We start from the raw sequence: 21,994 nt of genomic DNA, 5'->3' as shown, positions 1-21,994 counted from the left end.
TAAAGGTTAACTTGCAAGTTGATTTGGTAGTAAGGAAGGCAAATGCAATGTTAACATTAATTTTGAGAGAACCGAGCCAACAACCTGTCTCTGAATGTGAACAAAACAGAAGAGATGGTTGTTGACTTCAGGAGGACATGGAGCGACCACTCCCCGCTGAACATCGACGGCTCCTCAGTAGAGATCGTTAAGGGCACCAAATTTCTTGGTGTTCACCTGGTGGAGAATTTCACCTGGTCCCTCAACACCAGCTCCATAGCAAAGAAAGCCCAGCAGCGTCTCTACTTTCTGAAAAGGCTGAGGAAAGCCCATCTCCCATCCCCCCCACCCCATCCTCCTCACTTTCTACAGGGGTTGTATTGAGAGCACTCTGAGCAGCTGCATCACTGCCTGGTTTGGAAATTGCACCATCTCGGATCTCAAGACCCTGCAGTAGATAGTGAGGTCGGCTGAGAAGATTATCGGGGTCTCTCTTCCCACCATACGGACAGTTACACTACACGCTGCATCGGCAAAGAAAATAGCATTATGAAGGGCCCCATGCACCCCTCATACAAACTCTTCTCCCTTCTGCCATCTGGGAAAAGGCACCAAAGCATTCGGGCTCTCATGACCAGACTATGTAACAGTTTCTTCCCCCAAGCTATCAGACTGCTCAATACCCAGAGCCTGGACTGACACCTTACTGCCCTATTCTCTTGTTTATTATTTATTGTAATGCTTGCACTGTTTTGTGCACTTTATGCAGTGCTGGGTAGGTCTGTAGTCTAGTGTAGTTTTTTTTTCGGTGTTTTTTTTACATAGTTCAGTCTAGTTTTTGTACTGTGTTATGTAACACCATGGTCCTGAAAAAACGTTGTCTCATTTTTATTATGTACTGTACCAGCAGTTATGGTCGAAATGACAATAAAAGTGATTTGACTTGACTTGATAAAAGCAAGGATGTTACGTTGAGGCTTTAGAAGGCATTTGTCAGACCACACTTGGAGCATTGTGAACAGCTTTGGGCCCCTAATCTAAGAAGAGGGTACTGAGGAGATTCTCAAGTATGATCGCAAAAATGCAAAGGTTAATGTAAGAGGAGTACTTGATGGCTCTAGGCCTGAACTTACTGGAGTTTGACAGCATGAGAAGGGATCTCATTGAAACCTATTGGATATTGAAAGGCATAGATAGAGTGGATGTGGAGAGGATGCTTCCCCTAGTGGTAGGGTCTAGGAACAGAGGGCACAGCATCAGAATAGGACGTCCATTTAGAACGTAGATTTCTTTAGCCAGGGAGCAGTGAATCTGTGGAATTCATTGTAACAGATGGCTCTGGGATATTTAAGTCGTGGGATATATTTAAAGCGGAGTTTGATCGGTTCTTGGTTAGCCAGGGCATCAAAGTTTATGGGGAAAAGGAAGAAGAATGGGGTTAAGATCGAAAGTAAATCAGCAATGATAGAATGGCAGAGCCGACTTGACACAAATGGCTTAACTCGGCTCCTATGTCTTATGGATATATGCTGCTAATTAAGCTAATAGATAGATCTCATTATATTCTACTCAGTGCTGGCGAGAGAAATCTCCAGGAAATATTGTATGTCAGTGGGAGTGTCAAGATGGAGGATGGAAGCAGAATGCCTATCTAGAGGGTGCCAATGGTGTATGGAGGGGTTGCAATTTTGAAGTGAACAACAAGATTGGTAAACACAATTAAAATGAAATAAATGAAATTTATAGAGAACAGAAACAGGCCCTTTGGCCCATCATGGCTATGTCAACCTCCACAGTATGGATGGTAAATGACCAATCATTGCAGAAGTTCTACGTAAGAGGCAAGGAGTGTACACTTCAATCTTCTGCCTCAGCATTAATTAAGGGAATCCTACCTCTGCAATGGTGTTACCTTCTGGATTCTATGGTAGGAAACCTGCTGAGGAAGATCCACTTTAATGAAAGCGTATCTCCTTATGGTTGTTCTATCCAGGCTTCCAACTTCTAACCCTCTTACCCTAATCAATCCAGACAATATCCCTGATCTCCCTCCAAATGCAATCATTCCCTCTTGAAATGAGTACAAACATTACACTTGCCTTCCTTACTAACAACTCAATCTTCAAGTTAACCTTAAATTGGACCCAAAAATTTGAAATCCGAAGTCCCTTTGTACAAAACAGTTTTTGAAATTTCTACCCATTTAGAAATTTATTCTTCTTACCTCAGGGCAATTAACTTAAGACCATGATCTGGTTTTAAAACTTATTTCTATTAGAAGCATTCTTATCAGTATCAGTACTTTGACAATAAATTTACTTTGAATTTTGTCCAATCACACCAATCTTATCTGTTCATATTAGATTTATACCATTTGGTGCATTGCCTAATTACCTGTATAAATGCCTGTTAAGGTTGACTCCACCACCTCCTTTGGCAGACCCTTCCAGCTATCCACCACTTTCTGGCTAAAATTTCCCCTCAAGTTCCCATCAAACATCTTTGCTCTCACTTTAAATCTATGCCTTCTCGTGTTTGATGTCCCTACCATAGGAAAAAGATTTTGACTATCAATGCTGTCTATATCTACTTATAATGTTATATACCCATTAGATGGTAAGAGAAGACATGCTGAAGAGTTTGGCCAAATACTATACAAGATATAGGAGCAGAACTGTGCCATTTGGCCCATCGAGTCTGCTCTGCCATTTCATCATGGCTGATCCAATTTTCCTCTCAGCTCCAGTCTCCTGCCTTCTCCCATATTCCTTTATGCCCTGACCAATCAAGAATCCATCAAACTCTGCCTGAAGTATATATGAAGACTTGGGCTCCACAGCTGCCTGTGGTAAAGAACTACACAGATACACCACTCTCTGCTAAAGCACTTCCTCCTCATCTCTGTTCTAAAAGGTCATCTCTCTATTCTGAGGCTGTGTCCTCTGGTCTTAGACTATCCCAGCATAGGAAACATCTTCTCAACATTCATTTTATCAATGCCCTTCCCATTCAAAAGGGGTCAGTAAGGTCACCCCTCATTCTTTTGAATTCTAGTTTTGAATTCTAGCCCAGATATTCTTCATATGACAAGCCATTCAATCCTGCATCATTTTCATGAACCTCCTTTGAACCCTCTCCAGTTTCAGCACATCCTTTCTAAGAGAAGGGAGCCAAAACTGCTCACAGTACTCCAAATGAGGCCTCACCAGTGCTTTATAAAGTCTCAACGTTACATCTTTGCTTTTATAGTGTAGTCCTCTTGAAATGAATCCTGACAATGCATTTACCTTTGTTACCACAGACTCAACCTGCAAATTATCCTTTAGGGAATCCTACACAAGGACTTCCAATTTCCTCTGTCTCAGCTACTTGTATTTTCTCTCCATTTAGAAAATTGTCTACCCTTGCAAATACTACTTGCATGATACATGAATGGCATTCACTTATTTCATTTCAATAGGGTGTTCAGGGTTAGATATAGAGGTCAGTGCATGTATTATTTTATTTCAATTCTCTTAACCTTTTTATTGATGTCTGCAAAACAATATTTGAATTCAGGAATGCGGGGAGGGGGAGGTGCACATACACCTTCTTGCATCCGTGGTGCTGAGGTCAAGAGGGTTGAGAGTTTCAAGTTTCTGCGTGAATGTCACCAGTAGTCTATCTTGGTCCAACCATGTTTACCGGATACAATTTCCAGACTGTGCATATCGAAATTCCTTCTAAATCCTTTATGACATGTGGCATTTATGCTTCCTTGTTGTACTGAGTAAAAACTAATTTTGAACATAGATTCGAAAAAGATATTTTAAAAGTGATCAATATTTCAGGAATAAAATAAAACTTACACATATAACTTACTTTCAAAATGATTAAATAGTTTAAGAAAAATATAAAAGCTGCAGATTATGGAAATTAAAGTAAATACTGAAAATGATGGAAACACTCAGCAGGCCAGCTAGCATCTGCGGGAAGAGAAATGGAGTTAAAAATGAATGTGCAAGACTTCAATGAAGGGCTTCTGATCTGAACCTTTAACTCCCTTTTTCCCTTCATTGACTCTGACCAATCTGTTGAGTGTTTCCAATATTTACTGCTCTTCATTTTTGTCAGGCTTGTACAGACAGGCACCTCTCAGTCTCCATCCAAATAATAGGACTCATCTGTCACTCATTTCCAATACATCACCTGCCACTAATTTCAACACAGCTCTCATCCATAGTTCTCATTCACTCATCGAACCAGCCAGACTCAGCAAGTTGCCTTCAGTTACCTTGTTGCCTGTGGTGTTCAGTATCTGTTCATGATTTGTGGCTTGTTATTTTCACAGTCTTTTATTAAAGTTATTGATTGCTGAAGTGGCTCTGCTGCTCTGCATTTGGTTCAAGCCGCCTCTACATTTCATTAGAGGATAGATGATCCCATGATTGAGACAGCAGAGCTTTCCCACCGGAAGGAAGTCACCTCCCACCTCGAGTACAAGACCCAGAAGCAGCAGGAAACCATTGACCATCTGCTTGCCTCACTCAACCAACTTTTTGCCGTGTTACAGCAACCTCCCCCCAGCCAACCTCTTCCCTCGCAGCCCTGGATTCCAGTGCCCAGAGGCTTTGGTGGATCCCAGCCTGATGCCGTTACTTTCTGTCCTCGTGCGCCATACACTTCGAGCTCCAGTCATCTCTGTATTCTACAGACTGTGCCAAAATTGCCTTTGTTACCTTTCTCTTTTCTGGGCGATCTCTAAGTTGGGCTGCTGCCAACTGGGGCAGTAACACTACCATTTGCAATAAGTATTCATGAATTCACCACTGACATATGCTGGATTTTTGACCCCCCTGGGAAGTGGAAGAGAGGCAGTGGATTGGACGCTTTGCCTGCTGCAAGACTCAAACTTGGTGTTGGATTGCACCATGGAATTTAGGAGCCTTGTGGTGAAATGTATCTGGAATGTGGAAGCACAGATGACCCAGTATCATAATGGCCTCTTGTACCACCTGAGAGATGAGCTGTCCATCTGGAGATGCCCATTGATCTTCAAAGCCTAGCACAATACGGGTCCTCCATATTGACAAGCATCTTATGGAGCAACCTCCCCCACCCCCCCCCACCAAGATCACTTGCCAGGACCCCAGTTCCATTCCCACACCTATTTCAGGCTGCGGGACCCTCATGCCTCCAGAACTCATGCAGTTAGGGAGAGTTAACCCCCAAAAGCGTGAGCATTGGTAAAAGATCAACTTGTGAATTTACTGCAGAGCAGCCGATTACTCGTGAATCAAATGCCCACTGTCTCTTGCAAAATATCATCTCCAGATAAAGACGAGGTACTTTCTAATGATAAACTCCCCCAGGCAGTTTTTCCAACACCATAGCCCAACTTACTTTCTCTGTTTTCCTCTATACCCCAGTTGCTCTATGCACAATGGAACCCCTGGTGGATTCCAGGGCAGCTGAGAACTTTCTGGATTGGGCTCTGTATGTGCAGTTTGGACTGCCAAGCAAATTGATCTCTCACCCCTTCTGCATCACGCCCATTGACAGACATCTCCTGGGGTCTGGAATGGTTAGAACATGCACACAGCCTGTGCACATGAGCAACAGAGATCACTGCAAGTCCATCCAATTCTTCCTTATTGTCTCACCCAAAACTCTTCTAGTCTTGGGTTACCTCTGGCTTTCCATTAATGACCCTGACTTCGCCTGATTATCAGGTTCTCTGTTGAATTGGGGACCCATCTGCCTGCAACCTCAGCTGACTTCACCCTGCAAATCTATAGAGCTGGAGAAAATCCTCGGCCTCAACAAAATCCCATAGGAATACCATTGCTTTCAGTAAAAGAGAGAGCAGCTCCCCAACATCTCACAGATCACACAACTGTGCAACCGACCTCCTCCTGGGGACCACCCCTCCCCAGGTCATCCGTTCTCCCTCTCCCCTCCTGAGACCTAAGCCATGAATGATTACATCACCGAATTGCTACAACATAGCTTCATTTGACAATCCCAGTCTCCAGCTGATGCAGGATTCTTCTTTGTCAAAAAGAAAGATGGGGGCCTCCATCTCTGCATTGATTATCAGGGACTCAGCAAAATCACAATTAAGAACTGCTATCCTCTCCCTTTGATGAATAGCGTATACAAAATGTTTGGTGGAGCCCAGATATTCACCAATCTTTATCTACAGAGCGTGTACAACTTGATTTGTATCCGCCAGGGGAATGAGTGGAAAACACCATTCATAACACCCACTAACCACTACGAATACTTGGTAACACATACAAAATGCTGATGGAATGCAGCAGGCCAGGCAGAATCTATAGGAAGAAGCACTGTCGATGTTTTGGGCTGACGAAGGGTCTCTACCTGAAACGTCGACTGTGCTTCTTCCTATAGATGCTGCCTGGCCTGTAGCGTTCCACCAGCATTTTCTGTGTGTTGCTTGAATTTCCAGCATCTGCAGATTTCCTCATATTTGCTTACGAATATTTGGTGTTACATTTCAGATTTTCCAACAGTCCAGATGTTTTTCCAAGCCTTCATTAATAAGCTCCTCCTAGACTTGCTACACAGGTATGTGTTTGACTATCTCGATGACATCCAAGGACTCCCAAGACCATGTCTGTCACATCCATTCAGTCATTCAGTGTTTCCTTGAAATGAACTGTTATGCAAGTTAGAGAAATGACAGTTCCACACCCCAGTCATTTCTCTAAGATGTAGGAGCAGAATTTGACCCATTTGACCCATTAAATCTACTCTGTATTTCATCATGGCTGATCCATTCCCTCTTAACTCTATTCCCCTGACTTTCCCCTTAACTTTTCACACCTTGACACATCAAGAACCTAACAACTCCTGCCTTAATTACACTCAATATCTGGCCTCCACAGCTGCCTGTGGCAATGAATTTCACAGATTCACCACCCTCTGGCTAGAGAAATTTCTCTTCATTGCTGCTCCAAATAGATGTCCCTATATTCTGAGCCTGTGTCTTTTGGTCATAGACACCTCATCATAGGAAACATCCTCTACACATCCACTCTATTGATGCCTTTCAGCTTTTAAAAGGTTTCAATGAGATCCCACCCCCTCATTCTAAATTCCAGCAAATAAAGGCCCAGGCTTGGAATCACTCCACATAATAAGCCTTTCATTCCTGGTATCATTCTTGTGAACCTAACTCTGAATCCTCTTCATTATCAACATATCCTTTCTGAGATAAGGGGCCCCAAATTGAAAAACATTTGGTATCCTCTCTGATACTGTTGGCTAGCTTACCTTCATATTTCATTTTTTCTCCTCTTTATGACTGTTTTAATTTCCTTCGATTGGTTTTAAATGTTTCCAAACCCTCTAACTTCCCACTAATTTCTGCTCTATTTTATGTCCTCCGTTTTGCTTTTATGATGGCTTTGACTTCTCATGGTTGCTTCATCCTGCCTTTAAAATATTCTTCTTGTTTGGGATGTATCTATCCAATGCCCTCCGAATTGCTCCGGGCTTTGCTGCTCTGTCATCATCCCTGCTAGTGTCCCCTTCCAATCAACTTTGGTCATCTTCAGTCTGTAACTCCCTTTGCTCCATTGTAATACTGACACACATGACTTTAGTTCCTTCCTCTCAAAGTTCAGGGTGAATTCTATTGTATTATGATCACCGTTGCCTAAGGGTTCCTTTACCTTAAGCTTCCTCATCAAATCTAGTTCATTACATAACACCTAATCCAGAATAACTGATCCGCCAGTGGGTTCAAACACAAGTTGCTCTAAAAGGCCATCTTGTAGGCATTCTACAAATTCACTCTTGGGATCCAGCACCAACTTGATTTTACAAATCTACCTGAATATTGAAATCCCACATGACTATCGCGACATGCCTTTTCTATCTCCCGTTGTAATTTATAGCCCACTTCCTGGCTACTGTTCAGAGGCCTGCATGTAACTCCCATCAGAGTCTTTTTACCCTTGCAGTTTCTTAACTGTGCCCTTAGGATTCTATATATTCTGATCCTATATCTCCTCTTTCTAAGGATTTTATTTCTTCTTCTTTAACCAGGAGAGCCATGCCACCCCCTTTGCCTACCTTCCAGTCCTTTCAATAAAATGTGTACCCTTGGATGTTAAGCTCCTCACTATAATCTTCTTTCAGACACGATTCAGTCATATCTGCCATTCTCTCACTGTGCTACAAGATCATCAACTTTATTCCGTATACTGTATGCATTCAAATATAATTCCATCAGTCCTGTATTTGTCACCCTTTTCAATTTTTTTCCCCTTTTACACTGCAACTCATTGCACTGACTGCAATTTTAACCTGTCATCTGCCTGTCTTTTCTGACCATCTCTCTACACACTGCCTCTGCTTGTAAACCAACAGCCCTATCCTCAACCCTATCCCTCTAGTTCCCATCTCCTGCCAAATTAGTTTAAGCTCTTCCCAAATGCTCCAGCAAACCTGCCGACAATAATATTGGTTCCCCTTGGATTCAGGTCCCTTTAGTAGAGGTCATACCTTTCCTGGAATAGATCCCAATAATCCAGTAATCTGAAAGCATGCCCCTTGCACCAGTGTCTCAGCTACATTTTTATCTGCCTAATCATTTTATTCTTACCCTCACTGATACCAGGCACAGGCAGCAATCCAGCGATTGCTACCCTGGAGGTCCAGCTTTCCAGCTTTCTACCTAGCTCCCCAAATTCTCTCTTCAGGACCTCCTCACTCTTCCTACCTATGTCAATGGTGCTAATATGTATCAAGACTTCTGGCTGTTCACCCTCCCCCTTTAGAATATTGTGTACCCAATCGGAGATGCCCCTGATGCTGGCACCTGTGTGACAAGATGCCATCCAGGTGTCTCTATGTTTATTCTCAGAATCTCGTGTCTACTCCTTTAACTAATGGAATCCCCTATCACTACTGCAGTCCTCTTCCTGCCCCCTTCCCTTCTGAGCTAGACTCAGTTCCAAGGACATGGTCACTGCATCCTCCCCGGTAGGTAGTCCCTCTCAACAGTATCCAAAATGGTATACTTTTTACTGAGGGAATCTGCTTCAGGCGTAATCTGTACTACCTGCCCATTTCCTTTCCCTCTCCTGACAGTTACCCATTTACCTGCATCTTGCAATTTAGGGGTAACTATTTCCCTGTAGCATCTCTCTTTCACCTCCTCAGTTTCCTGTGTAAGCTGAAGGTTAGATAGTTGTAGCTCCAGTTCCTTGACACTTTCTCCAAGGAGCTGCATCTCAGTGCAGCTGCTGCAGATGTGGTTATCTGGGAGGCTGCACATCTCCCGGAATTCCCACATCTCACACAGAGAACCCAACCTGAACCATCACATCATTTCCTTCCTGGGTTGCATCCTTTAACTCCATGGCATAACCATAGTCCCAGAGAAAGTGCCCGCTGTCAGCAGAGGGGCTCGACCGTGCTTCCTCAAGCAGCTACAACACATTGGCTTCTCTAACTTCTACTGCCATTTCATCATGAACTGCAGCCACATTGCCACTCCTTTCACCACCCTCACCAAATCAGCTGGACTACTGCCACAGAAATCGCTTTCAAGAAGCTCAAAAGATGCTTCACCTTCACTCCCATTTGCTACCATTCAATCACCTCCAGATCTTTTGTGGTAGAGGTTGATGCATCTGACATTGGCACTGGGGCCATCATCTCCCAGTGAGGACAAAATGGGAAGACGTGCCTCCTTCTCATGCAAGTCCTACTCTACACATTGTTGTTATGGAGTAGGAGACAGGAAGCTACTCAACATTAAATGGGCCTTGGAAAAATGGAGACATTGGTTGATGGGAAACATTGAGCCCTTCTTGTTCTGAACTGACCACCATACAACAGACTCACAAAAGCCTCACTGGGCCTACTTTGAACATTTCAACTTCACCATATCCAGCTCTAAGTACACTTAAGGCAAGTGCCCTGTCACAACATTTCGACCCAACTGAAAACGAGATTGACTCTTAACCCATCATACCATCCATGCAGGTCATCGCCCAGTCATCTGGGACCTTGAAAACCGGATCCACTAGGCCTTAACAGTATGAGCCTGCTCAGCTGACATACCTGACAACTGCATATACATGCTGGTGGCTGTGCACTTTGTAGAACTCTTGTGGGCCCACACCTCACCCCTCTGTAGCCTTCCAGGTGCATGCCAGTTCTGGTGGCCACCTATGATTGTAGATGTACATCAGTTCATCACTACCTTACTTAATGTGTCCAGTCCAATTACTCAAACCAGTTGTCCTCTAATCTCCTGCAATCCCTTCTGGTCCTTCAGTGCCCATGGTCTCACATCACCATGGATTTCATCATGGGTCTGCCACTTTATGATGGGGCCGCCATGAACATGACAATGGTGGACCACTTCTTCATTGCCCTCCCCAATCTTCTGTCAGCTGATAAGTCCTCCACAATGTAGTTTGCTTCACCCGGGACATTATGTCAGACAGGACCCCTTAATTTGTCTCCCACTTCTGGTGAGTCTTCTGCTCTTTCCTCCACACCTCTGAGTTTGACCTCTTTTTATCAGACCAATAGTCAGTCAGAAGGAGATAAGCAACAAATGTAGAAGTTTGTGATGCTTCAACACCTCTAACCCTTCCACGTGGAAGAAGTATCTGCTCTGCACTGAAATGTCCCACAATCTAAACACCTCCTCCACCACAGGTATGTCACTCTTTGAAGTGCTTCTGTTACCAGGTTCAGATATGGCTCAGATGCGGAGTGAGAGACACTGAAGCAGGTTGACAGTTCACAGACTTTAATGTGAACAGTGGTAAAGGGAAAATAAAACAATAAACACTAGGCCAAACAGGGCCATTAACTAAAACTCTCAAATGGAAAAAAAAAGCCTACGCTGTGGCTGAAGAGAGCATCTAAGCGATAAATGAATACTGCTAGTCTTCAGTGACAATTGACTCGACAATCCAATTTCTCAGGGAAGGCCGAATGCAAACAGGCAGCAAAGCGTTGTGCTCTGTCCAAGTCTCGACAAGCACTACAATGACAAGTATGGAATTAAATACTATCACGATTAAATAATAATTAGCTGACACAAGCAAATTCATAAACGCAATTGCCTTATCTACTGTGCTGCCGAGTCCATGGTTGTGACAGGGCCCCCTCTCTAGGCGCAGCCCCTGAGGCACCACAGACTCATGTCTGCTGGAAGTCCCAGATCAGTGACTTGTCCAAGATATCCTTCACCAGGATCCAAGTACATTCTTCTGGGCCATATCCTTCCCATTCCACAAGGTACTGGACCTTATCACCTACCCGGCGAGATGCCGGGAGGCGCTGCACAGTATAGACAAGGAAACATCTACCAGGCGGGTAGGAGGGGGAGGTGGGGTGACTGGGGCCGGGGGAGAGGTAGTAACAGGCTTGAACTGGGAAACATGGAATACAGGGTGGATCTTTAGTGATGCTGGAAGACGCAATCTATAGGACACCATATTGACAGCCTTTTCCATTACAAATGGTCCTCGTAGCGTGGTGCCAATTTCCAGTTCTTGACTTTTCGGGGAAGATCCCTTGATGCCAACCAGACCTCTTCTCCTGGCTTGAATGACTTTACCTGTAAATGGAGCCGATCAGCCTGCTGTGAATAATGTTTCTGGGCACCCAGTAGAGAAGCACTGGCTCATCTCCAGGTGCTTTTGTACCACTGGATCGGCTGTTCAGCAACAGGAACTCCTACGTCAATCTCCTGATCAGGGAAGAGCTGGGGTTGGAATCCCTTCTGGCATTAAAAGGGAGACATACCAGTGGAGGACGACTGGAGGTTATTGTGGGCGATCTCTGCCCAAACCAATTGGGAGCTCCAGGATGTGGGTTTGGATAAGGCAAGACAGTGCAGGGTTGTCTCCAACTCCTGGTTCACTCTCTCAGTCTGGCCGTTAGATTGGGGGTGGAAGCCAGATGAGAGGCTGGCCGTGACTCCTACTAGAGAGCAGAAAGCCTTCCGAAAGCGGGAAGTGAACTGTGGTCCATGATCAGACACTATGTCTTGAAGAAAGCCATGGAGCCTGAACACATGTTGAAACATGAGTGTGGCAGTCTCACGAGCTGATGGGAGCTTGGGGAGGGCAATGAAATGGGTAGCCTCGGAAAATCGATCCACAACGACCAAAATGGTGGTGTTTCCATTAGGCGGGGGCAGACCAGTGATGAAATGTACTGAGAGGTGGAACCAGGGGCAATGGGGCACAGGTAGTGGACATTAACAGACCCGCAGGACTCTGGCGTGACGTCTTGTTCCAAGGACAGGCAGGTACAAATTTGTTGACATTCTGGGACATAGATGGCCACCAAAATTGTCTCTTTATAAACTCCTGAGTCCGTTGAATTCACAGATGTCCAGCCAGACGGGAGGAGTGACCCCATTCCAACTCTTTGGAACGCACCACAGCAGGGACAAACAGTCGGTTGAGAGGTCCCCATCCAGGCCTGGACCTGATTGTTGGGCGGCCCTCACCTCTGCCTCAATTCCCCAGATCACCGGAGCAGTGATACGCCAGTGAGGAAGGATGGGCTCTGGATCGGCATTGTCCTCAGACCCGTCAAACTGCTGAGAGAGAGCATCGGCCTTTGTATTCTTGCTGCCATGATGATAAGTGAGGATGAAATTGAACCGTGTGAAGAAGAGAGCCCACTGGGCTTGACAAGAATTGAGTCTCTTAGCATCCTGAATATAGGTGAGGTTCTTGTGATCTGTCCAGACCAAGAATGGATTCTCTGCCCCCTCCAGCCAGTGTCGCCATTCCTTCAGGACCTCCTTGACAGCCAGAAGCTCCAGGTTCCCAACGTTGTAATTCCTCTCGGCTTGAGTCAAGCAACAGGAAAGAAAGACACAAGGGTGCAGCCGGCTATCCGCAAAAGAGTGCAGAGAGGACAGCTCCAATGCCGACATCCGATGCATCCACCTTGACGATGAATAGCTGAGAAGGGTCTGGGTGTTGCAGCAGCTGGGCAGTAATGAAACGTCACTTTAGCTCTGAAAATACTAGGTCAGCATTGTCCATCCAATGGAATCCTGTCGAGGTCTTCTTGGTGAGTGTATTAATTGGAGCCATGATAGAGCTAAAATTCCAGATGAAGTGGTGATAAAAGTTTGCAAACCTCATGAAACGTCATACCTGTTTGACTGTAGATGGTTTGGGCTGCCTCCTGACCCTGTACTGGAAGATCAAAAACCCTCCTTAACTCCGCCATGAAATGTCAGAACGATTGGACTGCCGGGTATCCTTGCTCCTGTAAAGCATTGAACAGGCTGAGAGGAGGTCCCTCAAGAAGATTGACCAGGTACGCCAATTTTCGTGCATCTTTACCAAAATGACCAGCCTGGACTTGGAATGTCAGGTCACATTGGGTAATAAAATTTCTGCAACCATCAGGATGACCAGAATATCTGCCTGGTGGTGGAATACTCAGTTCCTGAATGGTCGGGGGTGGGGGAGGGGTTGGATCTGGTGCTGGCATGGGAACGGGAGCATTAGTAGCAGAGATTGTCGGGGCAACAGAAAAGGAGGATCTGTGAGATGTTGGGAGTGGGACTGAGGTGGCCTGAAACTGCTGAATTGAGCTGGCGAGAACATTAATGGCTGTCAACTGATGCTGGCTGTTCACAGTAAGTTCATGGACACCAGCCTGTAGCTTGTCTCCTACCTGACCAATGAATCTCATGGCCAAGGTCAGCTGCTCTCTCTCTGCTGGGTCCATCTTTGTGCATTCGAGACTTGCTGATACCCGGTTCGGATATGGCACATGTGCGGAGTGAGAGACATTGAAGCAGGTCGATAGTTAGCAGACTTTAATGTGAACAGTGTTAAGGGAAAATAAAACAACAAATGCTAGGCCAAACAAGGCCGTTAACTAAAACTCTCAAATGGAAAGTGAAGCCTACACTGCAGCTGAAAAGAACATTTAAATGAATCCCATTAGTCTTCAGAGACAGTTGACTCGAAAGTCCAATATCTCAAGGAAGGCTGAATGCAAACGGGCAGCAAAGCATTGCTATGCTCTGTCCAAGTCTTGACAAGTATGGAGTTAAATACTACCATGATTAAATAATAATTTGCTGACACATACAAATTCACAAGCACAATTGCCATATCTACTGCGCTGCCAAATCAGTGGTTGTGACAGCTTTATGGTACCATCCCCCATTGTTCAGGGCTCCAATGGCAGAAGTCCCATGCTCCAGGGCCTTGGTTTGCCTCTGCCAGAATGTTTGGAGAAGAGCACAGAGGGCCATCCTACCTTCCAATTGCACCTACTGCTGCCAGGCCAACTGTCTGCAGCACTCAGTCAGACTACTCTGTCCTGGGGACCATGTCTGGCTATCCATCCAAGATCTGCTCCTGCACATGGACTCCGGCAAACTCTCACCCCAGTTCATTGGTCCCTTCAAGATTACCCATCGCATCAATCCAGCCACTTACTGTCTCCAGCTTCCACAATCCCTCAAGATCACACCAACCTTCCATGTGTCCTACCTCAAGCCCGGTGTCCATGGACTCACCTGAACCTGCACTTCCAGAATCTAAGATGGTGGAAGGTGGTCCAGTGTACATGGTTAACCAGTTGATGCATTCATGTTTGTTGTGGATGTGATATGCAGTATCTGGCCAATTGGGAAGAGTAATGCTTAGAGAAGAGGTCTTGGTTTTCATGTAATTTTATCTTAGATGCAATGGTCATCTAGGAGTTCCATTGGACCCATCCAGATTGTCCTGGGCTGTTGAGTGCTGACTGTAAGAGAGGAGGAGATCTTGTCAGGCAGGCACCTCCCAGTCTCCACCCAGTTAACAGGAGTCACTTGCTATTCATTTGCAACTCATCACCTGCAGCCCATTTAAACCAGGCTCTCATCCACACTCTTCGTTCTCTCATACGAACCAGCTCTCCTCAACAAGCTGCTTGGAGACTTCAGTTACCTTGTTGCCTTGTTGAATTAAGTGTCTGTTGTCTTGTTTTCTGGCCCCTTGTAGCTTGTTATTTTGCGGTTCATTATTAAAGTTATCAATCACAGCTAAAATGTCTCTGCTGCCCTACATTTGGGTCAAGCCTCCTCTGCATTTCCTAACACTTCGAAGTACTCTGTATAGCCTGACCTTTCTAATAGTGCTGGCAACAATGAACTATCTTCTGAGATTGAACAAATCTGAGCAGTGGACACTTGTAGATAGTTTCACAGTTTTACTCTGATGAGCCATGCAGAAAGATAACAGAAGATCCTACTGAAGTTTTGAACAAATAGATTGATTTCAATGTGGAATATCTTTGACCTTTCTGAGTTCCCTGCTATCTATTGCCTTAAAATACACAACACCAGTTTTTCAAACGTTCTCACATTTGCTGTTTAGCACTGGCAAATCAACATGAGAGATATTAACTGAGTTTGTCACATTGTAAATTTGATTTTAGAAAATGATTTGCCTGATCGGGCAGAGCTGTTTACATGGTTATATCCTGTGTAAAACCCAACAGTGAAATTAAACTGTATCATGTTAACCCTGGAAAGCTATATAATGAGCTGTCAGATTGAATCAGTGATATGATAGCTCATAATGGTCTATGACATGAACATATTTTAGTTGATTTTGTGTGAAAACTAGATGTATTCTCTGTATTAATGATTTATCTATGTCTTCTGTAAAAAAATATGATATTATACTAACACCAGTTATTTTTAGCTTTAAGTAAGTAATTAAAATTTAGGACTTGCTTTAATTACTTCATAGTAGTTCACACCCATCTTATCAAAGAATATTGTTCTGCGTTCCCCTTCGGAGTTTGCACCAAGGTTATAATTATAGAGAATGTGCATGAAAAGTCAAAGCAAGCCAGGAGGTAGGTGCAATATTGGGTGTGCTATTTGAACCCCATTGGACCTCCCCATGCACATCTTTAGGGCACTTTATTCTGACTTTATTGTTGTGGTGAAGATCCACCCTGAATTCAGAAGCACTGATGTAACTTTATCCAGTTGATCTCAATACCATTATGCATTCAGGGGAGATCAGGTGGAAGCATCTCCCAGAGAGTCAACAAACACTGAGATTGATACATTTTAAATACAATAACAGAAAACTGGCTGACAGCAAGATGTGGTCATGACCAATTGGACTGATGCTAGGTGGCCTCAAATAATGTTGTCATAATTTTGAGACTGAGGACTCCCCACTATACATGTATTTCATTATTACCATTATTCTAAAATTTGTGGTGGTCGTACTGACACATCCAGTCTGCTTACAATTGCAAACTGTTCACAGTCATCTAGTATATATAATATATTTCACAAAATAGAGTACATTTGACCATTGTTCTTTTCTTCCTCATTCATAAACTTAGCCCAACTGGTCTGTGCTGTTCAAGACTGCTGTCAAAGCTCCTCCCATTTGCCTGCATTTGGCTCATATTCCACAATTCTTTTCCTCTTTATGTACTTGCCACATTTTTAGCAATGTTATACCTGACTCTCTCTACCAGCTCCTCAGGCAGCTCACTCTTGAAACTCTGTATGTAAAGCTTGACCCTCAGATTCCCTATAAATCTTTCTTTTTCACCTTTATGCCTATAGTCTAACACTCTACTCTCCTGAGAAACAAATATGACCATGTACTACTATGATCTATGTCCTCATTATCCTATAAACCTCCATTATATGACCGTCCTTTGCAGTCCCAGCCCAATTACTCTCCTTATAGCCATTGTTTTATCTATTTAGCTCTTATACAAATTCTGTGAGAGAGAATTTTATTCCCAATCTAAAACTTTTTGGTCATGAATTGTGAATTCCTGTTATATAGAACACAGAACAGTACAGCACGGGAAGAGACCTATTGGGCCACAATGGGCCAAACCAGCTAAAAGGTAAATAAACAAAATCCCAAAAACTAATCTTTCTTACCTATATGATCTCCATATCCCTCAATCTTCCTCATATGCATGTGTCTATCTAAAAGTCTCTTAAGAGCCTCTAATGTATTTGCCTCGACCACCATACCAGGCTGTGCATTCAAAGCATCCACCACTCTTTGAGTAAAAAATTTGCCCCTCACATCTCCTTTAAAACTACCCCCTCTCACTTTCAATGCATCCTCTCTGGTATTAGATATTTCTACGCTGGGAAAAAGATGCTCCCTGTGTATTCTATCAATGCTTCTCCTAGTCTTATAAATCTCTGTCAGATCTCCATTCAGCCATTGCCCCTCCAGAGAAAACAACCCAAGTTTGTCCGGCCTCTCAGAATAGGACATGCCCTCTAAACCAGGAAGCATCCAGGTAAACCTCTTCTGCACCCTCTCCAAAGCCTTCCAGTCGTGGGGTGACTAGAATTGAAAGGAATACTCCAGATTGGTTTAAACAGAGTTCTATAGAGTTGCAACATAATCTCTTGTCTTTTGAACTGAGTGCCTCAACTAATGAAGGCAATCATTCCCTAAGCCTTCTTAAACACCATATTGATTGGTGCAGCCAGCTTCAAGAGCTATGACCTTGCATCCCAAGACCTCTCTGCTTAGCAACACTGTTAAGGTATTATGGGATGGATTTCTATGACCTGAATGGCTGTTGTGTGAGGTTGCCTGTCCTCATTGATTCCACCATTGTGAGTTGCAATGAGGCTTGCAATCTCCTTCCACTACCATCTTTGGTCTGCCATCCAAACGAATAATGTCAAGTAGACTTGCATAGATACTCCATTTAGCCAAACTTTGATTATGTTTTAAAAGAACTATAATTTGGCATTGTGCTTTGGAAGAAAACCAGTTTGGTGTCAGATCGCAAGAGAAGGAATTTGTTGAATGCCTGTAAGATGGCTTTTTAGAGCAGCTTGTGCTTGAGCCTACTCAGGGAAAGGCTATCTTAGATTGTGTCTTGTGTAATAATGCAGATCTTTTTAAGGAAACTTAATGTAAAGGAGGCAGTGATCTTAATATAATTGATTTCATACTGCAATTCGAGAGGGAGAAGCATAAGTCACATGTATCAGTATTGAAATGGAATAAAGGGAATTACAGAGGCATGAGAGAGGAGCTTGCCCAGGTGGATTGGAGGAGGATACTGGTGGGGATGACAGCAGAGCAGAGATGGCTGAAGTTTCTGGGAATAGTTCACAAGGCGCAGGATACATATGTCCCACAGAAGAAGTTGTTCTCAAATGGCAGGGATAGGTAACCGTGGCTGACAAGGGAAATTAAGGACTGCATAAAAGCCAAGGAAAGGGCATATAAAGTAACAAAAGTGAGTGGGAAGTTGGATGATTGGGAAGATTTTAGAATGATGAAATATGAGGGCAAACTAGCCAATAATATAAAGCAGGATACCAGAAGGTTTTTGAGTTATATAAAGAGTAAAAGGGAGGTGAGAGTTCCTATTGGACCACTGGAAAATGAAGCTGTTGAGTTAGTAATGGGGGACAAAGAAAGGACAGATGAACTCAATGGGTACTTTGCATCAGTTTTTATGTGGAAGACGTTAGTAGTGTGCCAGAGGTCCTTGAATGTCAGGAAGCAGGAGCGAGAGCCATTGATATTACAAAGGAAAAAGTGCTAGGCAAACTTGAAGGTTTTAAGGTGGACAAGTCATCTGGACCAGATGGGCTACATCCCAGAGTTCTGAGAGAGGTTGCAGAAGAGATAACAAATGTTTTGGTCATGATTTTTCAAGAATCACTTGATTCTGGCATTGTCTCAGAGGACTGGAATATTGCAAATGTCACTCCACTCTTTAAGAAGAGAGGGAGGCAAAAGAAAGGAGTTAGCCTAACCTCAGTGGTTGGGAAAGTGTTGGAGTCTATTAGTAAGCATGAGGTTTTGGGGTACTTGGAGACCAATGATAAAATAAGTCAAAGTCAGGATGTTTTGTGTGAAGGGAAATCTTGCCTGACAAATCTGTTATAGAAAGCAACAATCAGGGTGGACAAAGGAGAGGCAGTGGGTGTCATTCACTTAGAATTTCAGAAGGCATTTGATAAAGTGCCACACATGAGGTTGCTTAACAAAATAAAATCCTATAGCGTTACGGAAAAATAGGCAAATCTTTCCATGGATCCATAGATAGAGGAATGGCTGACAGTCTGGAGGCAGTGAATGGGAATAAAAGGGGCCTTTTCTGGTTGGCTTCCAGTGACTAGTGGTGTTCCTCAAGGGTCAGTATTGGGACTGCTATTTTTCACATTATTTATCAGTGATTTGGATAATGGAATTGATGGCTTTATGGCAAAGTTTGCAGATGATACCAAGATAGGTGGAGGGGTAGGAAGTGTTGAGGAAGCAATACGATTGCAGCAGGACTTAGACAAATTGGAAGAATGAGCAAAAAGTGGCAGATGCAATACATGGGAAATGTATGACAATGCATTTTGTTAAAAGGAACAATAGTGTGGACTATTATCTAAATGGGGAGAAGTTTCAAACATGAGAGGGACATAGGAATCATTGTGCAAGATTCCCAGAAGGCTAATTTACAGGTTGAGTCTGTGATAAAGAAAGTAAATGAAATGTTGGCAATCATTTCAAGGGGAATAGAGTATAAAGGCAAGAAGATAATGCTGAGCCTGACACTAGTCAGGCTGTACTTGGAGTATTGACAACAGTTTTCCTATGATGAGGGTATCCAGAACTATAGGGTACAGGCTCAAAACTGATGGGTGATTCTTTAGAACAGGGGTAAAGAGGAATTTTTTTAGCCAGAGAATAGTGAATCTGTGGAATCCTCTGCCACAGACTGTGGTGGAGGCCAAGTCCGTAGGTATATTTAAGGCAAAAATTAATCATTTCCCGATCGGTTAGGACATCAAAGGATATTGCGAGAAGGCAGATGTATGGGGTTGAATGGGATCCGGGATCAGCTATGATGAAATGGCAGACAAAACTTGATGGGCTGAATGGCCTAATTCTGCTCCTATGTCTTATGGTTTTGTGGTCTAAAACATCCTTGGCATTTAACAATCTTTTTTAATAAGTTGTTAGATGAAACTGCTTGCAGTATTAAGGCAGGGACCTTTAAAGCTAATTCTCAAAATTAAGAACAGTATTTAAGGTCAAATTGTGGTAACTGTTTTCTGTTTTTTGCCAGAGGTTATGACGAATAAAATTTCTAAGATGGTAATAATGAAATTCAGACAGAACCAGAAGCAATTTGATGTTGGACAGTGGAGTCTAAATTGTCAGTAAGATCACAGGGTCAGGATGCAGGGTGATTCTATTGTATAATGATGTGCAGCCTACTCAGTATTCTGCAATATTTGCTTAACTATGCTTCAGGATATGACTGGAAAATTTCCCATTTATTTTCCATTGTTAATGGCCTTCTGAACTGCCTTCCTCAACTGCTGCAGTCCATATTGTGTTCCTAGATTGGGAATCTCTAGTGTTACAACAGTTTGTTTAAATGGAAATTCACCCTTACAGAACCCACAAATCACTACCCAACATTTGAGATGTAGAAAAAAATTTACTCTTATGGAATTTATGTGGAACAAAATAATTAATTGAAAGCAAAAACAGGTTTGAAAAACTTTTTGCAGTAGAACAGTGTGATCTAGGCCTAATGGTGCATAGTTCCCTGAAGGTAGAATCTCATGTGGATACAGTGGTGAAGAAAGCTTTTGGTATGCTGGCCTTTTTAAATCAGAGCATTGAGTATAGGAGTTGGGATTTAATGCTAAAATTGTACAAGGCATTGGTAAGGCCAAAGTTGGAGTATTGTATACAGTTCTGGTCACTGAATTATAGGAAAGATATTGACAAAATAGAGAGAGTACAGAGGAGATTTACTAGAATGTTACCTGGGTTTCAGTACCTAAGTTACAGAGAAAGGTTGAACAAGTTAGGTCTTTATTCTTTGAAGCGTAGAAGGTTGAGGGGGGACTTGATAGAGGTATTTAAAATTATGAGGGGGATAGATAAAGTTGACATGGATAGGCTTTTTCCATTGAGAGTAGGGGAGATTCAAACAAGAGGACGTGAGTTGAGAGTTAAGGGGCAAAAGTTTAGGGGTAACATGAGGGGGAACTTCTTTACTCAGAGTGGTAGCTGTGTGGAACGAGCTTCCAGTAGAAGTGGTAGAGGCAGGTTCGATATTGTCATTTAAAAAAAATGGATAGGTATATGGACAGGAAAGGAATGGAGGCTTATGGGCTGAGTGGAGGTCGGTAGGACTAGGTGAGAGTAAGCGTTTGGCATGGACTAGAAGGGCCGAGATGGCCTGTTTCCATGCTGTAATTGTTATATGGTTATATAGTTACAAAAAGTAAATTTAACAAATTTAGTAATTTTTTTTCCTTTTATTCAATACCACAGGGAAAAGAATTGGATCTGCCATGGCCACATTAATGGTTTGTAGATCCAGCCAAGTCTTTTTCCACACTCAGAATCAGAATCAGGTTTAATATCACCAGCATATGTTGTGAAATTTGTTGTTATGCAGCAGCAGTACATTGCAAATCATAATAAAGAATGTAAATTACAGTTCAAAGTCTATATATTAAAAAGGTTAAATTAAATAAGTGGTGTAAAAAGAGAGAAAAACTAAATAAGGTCATGGGTTTAGTACCATTCAGACGGCTGAAGGGAAGAAGCTGTTCCTGAATCATTGAATGTGTGCCTTCAGGCTCCTGTACCTCCTCTCTGATGGCAGCAATGACAGGAGTGTGTGGCCTGGGTGATGGGGGTCTTTAATGATGGATGCCGTCTTTTTGAGCCACTGCTCCTTGAAGGTGTCCTGGTTGCAGAGAAGGCTAGAGCCCATGATGGAGCTGACCAAGTTTACAACTTCCTGCGGCTTATCTTGATCCTGTGCAATAAGCCCCCATACCAGGCAGTGATGCAGCCACCGTCTCCAGGCGTATTATGTACTTCACTATATTTAGCAATATAGTACTTACACTATGAAGAGTAAAAACAAGTTGCTGAATCCCAATGCCCATTTTGAAGTCAAAAGAATATCAGTTGAAATATAAGGCAAGGCACAAATGCAAAGCTGA

Source organism: Hypanus sabinus, chromosome 18, assembly GCF_030144855.1.
Source record: "Hypanus sabinus isolate sHypSab1 chromosome 18, sHypSab1.hap1, whole genome shotgun sequence".
NCBI classification, from domain to species: domain Eukaryota; kingdom Metazoa; phylum Chordata; class Chondrichthyes; order Myliobatiformes; family Dasyatidae; genus Hypanus; species Hypanus sabinus.
The sequence above is the reverse complement of the archived record's forward strand: the minus strand, read 5'-3'. Positions refer to the sequence as shown.